Below are 6,000 nucleotides of genomic sequence, written 5' to 3' on the forward strand. Positions count from 1 at the left end.
AATGCAGTGCATTCACTTTATTAAACTGTAAGAGTGTTATGAGAGACTGCCCTTATTTACTAAACTATTTGGCACAGTCACAGAGCATTCTACAGTCTTAGACCTCTTGTATATCACCCTAAAATTCATTTGAATTCAGAAATACACCACTTAGACAAATTTATCTTAGATGCCAATTTGTGTGTGTGTGTGTGTGTGTGTGTGTGTGTGTGTGTGTGTGTGTGTGTTTGTCTATGTGTCTGTGTGTCTGTGTCCTCTGGATTCAAGAGCCTTCTGAAGCAATATTCATTTACAATTTTTATGATACAGAGAACCTCCACCTGAAACTTCTGCTACACCGGTGTACAATAATAATGCCTAACTGTAGATTGTACCCGTTCTATACTCTTTCAGTAAATTTTGTATTCAGTTAATTCCCATAGTCAAGTGCTCAGCAACTCTTCCCTGTTACCAATCTCTGGCTCAGGACATTCAGAGATGGTAGATAAAGAGTTGCAATCTGGGTGAAATTTTCATTGCTCTCCGTGTGGTTGTGAAGGGAAAGTCTTGCTCCAGTTAAGATTTATGCTCTGGTTTCTGCAAGAGGTTGCATGGCTCCTGTGCCTGGCTAACCTCACACTAATTGTACAATTAATGTTGTAATATAAAGTCTCTAAGCTAGCACAGATTCTCCCGCAATGTGATTAACTCCTGGGATTCTAGGCAGCAGGCATTAGGCGCAAAGTGCAAACTAATTAATGTTAGAGGACAAGAAAGAGGCCAGACCAGGCCAAGTAGCTGGCAAATTCACAACAGGATCAACTGCAAGAGAAAAAAAAAAGTTCCACTAAAGCAGTAGCAATAAGGGTGTACCCAGGCTGAATCCTGCAACTTTTCTCTCCATTTCTCCTGATAGTGCAGTAAGAGGTGAGACGGTACCAGAAAGGAAAAGGTCGCCATGATTATGCAGACACAGAGAAGAAAATCAAGTGAGGACATCTCAGAAGACAGTGCTGCCCTGTCTGCTCCCACCTCATTGGTTGTAGGGACCTGGGATAGTCTGCGTTCTCACTCAGTCTTTGATTTACAGTAGAGGAAGCATGGCTGATATCACCTCATGGTGATGAAATTGCTTTCTTTGCAATGTTGACACCAAACCCTAATATAAGACACATGAGAAGATTAAAAACACACATAAAACAAAAAAGGGACCTAAAATAGTTGATACAAATTAGTGAAGCTCTTCCTATGGTTTTTGGAACTAAATTTTTTTTTTTAAGAAGATCTTTCTAGAATCAAGTCATTTTCAAAATCCTCTTTTAACCATGGAATAGGCAATTTTTAAAAGAAGTATTCTAATATTTTGTGAGTTATTTTTACTGATATTAGTTATTATGAAATGGCAAAAGGCACAAGAGAGTATAACCTTTACCTGAATGAAATCTGAAAATATGTGCTGGCATTCTGTTGTCAGCCTGTGCAGGGTCCTCGTGAAAGCGAAAGCTAGCAGTTTTTGACAGGCCAGTTAAGGAAATCTGAAACACACGTGGAATAAAATGTCTCCTCTGATCTTGAGTACAGTTGTGGAAAAAAGTGAGAAAGAAAATTATCCTTTGTGGTGAAAAGAGTATGTGAGAAAGGTTGGCTTTCAGCCTGTGCCTTGGAACTACCCTGGAAATACTGAGCAATCATATGTAATGCTTAAGTCACAAGATCCAGCATGCCCCAAAAATTCTCTTTGAGGACTTGCTAAATAGAAAATTAGCTTAGAGCAGACACTGGAAAGTCAATAGTGTCTGATCACAGTGTCAATTAGTACATTACAGAGTCTCAGAACCGTTGCATGGAGGAATCTCTCATGTTTGAGACTACAGCTTTCTGCTTTGTCTTTAATACACAGGAACTCCCAGCCCCATTGTGCAGCATTCTGAAGTGGAAAACATAGCAAGGTATGCTGTTTGATAGCATGTGCTGGAAATACTGTTCCTCTTTAAACGTTGCCAAGGATGACCAGCAGCTGGTAATTTTCTTCTTAAAATATTTTCAAATTTGGATTGAGTAGCATTAAGTGAGTTTGAAACACAAGTTCAGTGAATTCTGGAAATTCATCTTTTAGATATTCAGTGAGGCCCCTTCTATCTTACTTTGCCATGACACACTAGCTTAAAAGGTTAGCTGAGTGTCCCATCTTGCGATAGGACAGGCGTCACCACCATAATTGGAGTGCATTCTGGCATCTCTCTATTCCAGAGAGCAGAGCAGATGGGCAGAAGGTGCCATTTGGGCCAGTGATTTATTTATAATCTTTAGATTTATCTATAATCTTTAGAATATTGTCAGGGCATTAGAAGTCTGCCCAGTGGCTCCAGCTTGAGATTCAGATATTTGTCTTCTTTACCAACCTTGGCCTGGAGATGAAAGCAGTGCTTCGCTGGATTAAGCTTTTAATGATTAAGTGATCCAAGGAGATTATTATGACAGTCAGACCAAGCTTCCTTTTCAGGGAATAAATACTGACATTGAGCAACTTTCTGACACAGCAGGTAGAGAAAAAAAAAATGCCCGTTGCCATGAGCAATAAAATGGTAAATTAGAAAGTGTTCTGAAACCTCAACCTTAGCATACTATCAAACCTGTGTTCTGACTTCTTTTTCTTTGACTTTATTTTTTCTTCCATATAATACATCCTGACTGCAGTTTGCCTTCCCTTCACTTCTCTCAGTCCACTCCCACCTCGCATCTCCCCAAGATCCACTCTTCCTCCTCCTCCGTTTCCTTTGAGAAAAGAGCAGGCCTCCCAGGGATATCAACTGACCATGGCATAACAAGCTGAGGTAAGACTAGGTACAAACCCTCATATCAAGGCTGAACAAGGCAACCCGGTGGGGGGAAAAGAGTCCCAAGAGCAGGCAAAATACTAAGAGATACCACCCTACCACTGTTAGGAGTCCTACAAGAACACCAAGCGACACAATCATAACATATAATAAGCAGAGGACCTAGCACAGGCCCATGCAGGCTCTGTGATTACCATTTGAGCTTCTGTGAACCCATATGAGCCCTGCTTAGTTTATTCTGTGGTGTTCTCCTGATGTCCTTGACTACTTTTGTTCCTACAACTCTTCCTACCCTTCTTACGTGGGGTTCTCCGAGCTTCACCTAATGTTTGGCTGTGGGTCTCTGCATCTGTTTCTGTCAATTGCTGGATGAAGTCTCTCTGATGACTTTTGAGCTAGGCACCTATCTATGAATATATCAGAATAGCATTAGGAATCATTTCATTGGCAATTTTTTTTGCCAGTTATGTTTGGTTTTATCCTAGATCTCTGGCTATCTAGCCTCCTATTCCTAGCCTCCCAGGCAATGTCTGGCATGGGCTCTCTCTCTTGGCATGGGCCTCAAATTGTCTTTCTCTATTCTTATCAGTTTCACATACCTGATTTGATATAATGTGGGAGGTCATAAATACGTAAGACTATTATCTTCAGTTTAACCTGACAGCATGTGTATATCTGAGTCCTTATCTCCAATTTACCTGATAAATCTTGTACATGTATATTTCCATGTGTACTACATATATGGAGTCATTCATGTCTTGATTGAATTATTGGAACCAATCTTGAATCTATGATTGTCTTAGTTTTTATTTGTTTATTTGTATTTCATTTTGGGTCCTGAGCATGATTTTGGAAGCCTGAGTTCTTGCTACATCAAGGCAGTCTGTGAGTTCCCCAAATCATTTGTGGTGCTTTAATCCTTTAGAACAATTTTCCATATGTTTACACCAGGGGATTTCTTATACAAACCCTCTTTACACATGCAAGAATAACGCAGGCAGAACTATTTGCTTCTGATCTCTGCAGACAAGACATACAGTAGTCTTTAGGGAATTTTCTGTCTTTTGTACTTACCAGGAGGAGATTAATAAAATATCTCTATGTTATCTTATGTGCAATTGGTTACATAGCTGTGGTGTAATTGATCAAGTTAGGAGAGGATAAGAGAGTCATCGTATCCATAAAAGCGATGCCTGTGGAACAGGACAGATGCCACACTACAAAGCAGCATCTGCAACTTGAAGCTGGATCACCTCTTTCTCCAGGAACTCTGTAAACATTGCCTGGGTGATTTGTCCTCATTTGATTCCTGTAGTCATGTGGAAGCCTATAGTGGTCCTCATCTGCAGTTAGTTCTTACTTTATTCATGTTTTAACTCATCAAACAATGGGCTTAGTGGATATTTCTTACCTCTATGGAGCTCCTTTTTCAATTAATCGATTATCACATCATTTAATATCCGTTATGTTCATGAGAAATAGGCCTGAAAGTAGTGAGAAAATCAAGGCTGTGTTCTGTCTATGGTCTCTATAATCAGCACGCCAAAATAGAGTATTTAGTATTATGTTCTAGTTATCATCACAGTTATCACATCCTCTGAAGGACTCACACAGAGTTCAGTCTACAAATGCATACCTGTAAGTAGGTGGAGGCTTCAGGAATGATGAAGAGCAAGGCAAAGACAATGTTGTCAACTGTACCAACTTCAAGTTCTGATATCTTAGGCCCGAATCAAAAGGGGAAGCTTTAGGGGTGGGGTCTGCACATTCATTTTTCTATTTGTATTCTTTTCTTTTTTTTGGGTGGGGAGTGGTGTTGTATTATTTTATTATTGTTAATTGGAAGTTAGCATATGAAAATGGATTTCAGTTGAATATTTTCACACACGTGCATCATTTCACTTTGCTCATCCCCTTCCTCCTCCCAACTGCTTCCTTCTGTTTTCTTTTTTTAATTTAATTTTGTTTTTCTTTATTAAGAAATTTTCTACTCACTCCTCATGTTATCCACAGACTCCCCCCTCCTCCCTCCTCCAACCCCCCAGCACTCTTTCCCAAGCCACCCCACATCCCCACATCCCCCAAATCGAGGTCTCCCATGGGGAGTCATCAGAGCCCAGCTCACTGAACCTAGGCAGGTCCAAGCCCCTTCCCACTGCACCAAGGCTGTGCAAGGTGTCACACCAGAGGCACCGGATTCCCAGAAGCCTGCCCATGCGTCAGGGACAGATCCCCTTGCCTTGGTGCCCCCCAAACAGTTCGAGCCAAACAACTGTCTTCCGTGTCCAGAGGGCCTAGTCCAGTCCCATGGGGGCTCCACAGCCACCAGTCCACAGTTCATGGGCTTCCACTAGTGTGGCCGGTCATCTCTGCACATCCTGCCATCATGATCTTGACGTCCCTCGCCTGCAGTATCTCTCCTCTCTCTCATCAACTGGATTCCCGGAACTCAGCCTGGTGCCTGGCCGTGGATCTCTGTATCTGCCTCCATCTGTCACTGGACAATGACTCTATGATGACACTTAGAGGTATAAATTACATATAGTTTATGACACAAATGTCAAACCAATAAGCTCTGACCTTACAATAAGAATTTTTTTATTTAAAATAATTTTTGCAAGACTGTAAACTGATATGTTTTAAATTAGAGATCTTAAGTTAGCAGATAATAGAAAGTTAGACAATGTAGGAACTTTTTAAATGAAGAGAAGTATATTTGATAAATACATATTTTATGAACTCTGTAATAGTAAAGAAACAAAGTGACATAGTTTTAAAAATATTTTGTTTTAAATTATGTGTATATGGGAGTGTATGTTCACATGGGTACAGATGTCTTCAGAGATCAGAAGAAGACTTCAGATCCCCTAGAGTTGGAGTTACAGGTAGTTGTGACCTTGGACCTGCTTCTCAGAACCAAATCTGAGTCCTCTGAAAGAGCAGTACATGCTCCTTAAACACTCTAGCTCACACTTTTTTTGTTTGTTTGTTTTTTTGGTCATTTCTTAAATACATATTTTGTGCAACAAATTCTTATTTTGTAACTTCAATATAATAAAACTCATAACCATAATTGTTGACATGAAAGTTTAAATATTTTTCTATTGTGTAATTAGCCTCTAATTTCATGCAGAATTTTTGGTTGTGCAGGTGTGTGTGTGTGTTTGTATGCATATATATGCTA

Source organism: Peromyscus californicus, unplaced genomic scaffold, assembly GCF_007827085.1.
Source record: "Peromyscus californicus insignis strain IS unplaced genomic scaffold, ASM782708v3 Scaffold_8__1_contigs__length_139910024, whole genome shotgun sequence".
Classification (NCBI taxonomy): Eukaryota; Metazoa; Chordata; class Mammalia; order Rodentia; family Cricetidae; genus Peromyscus; species Peromyscus californicus.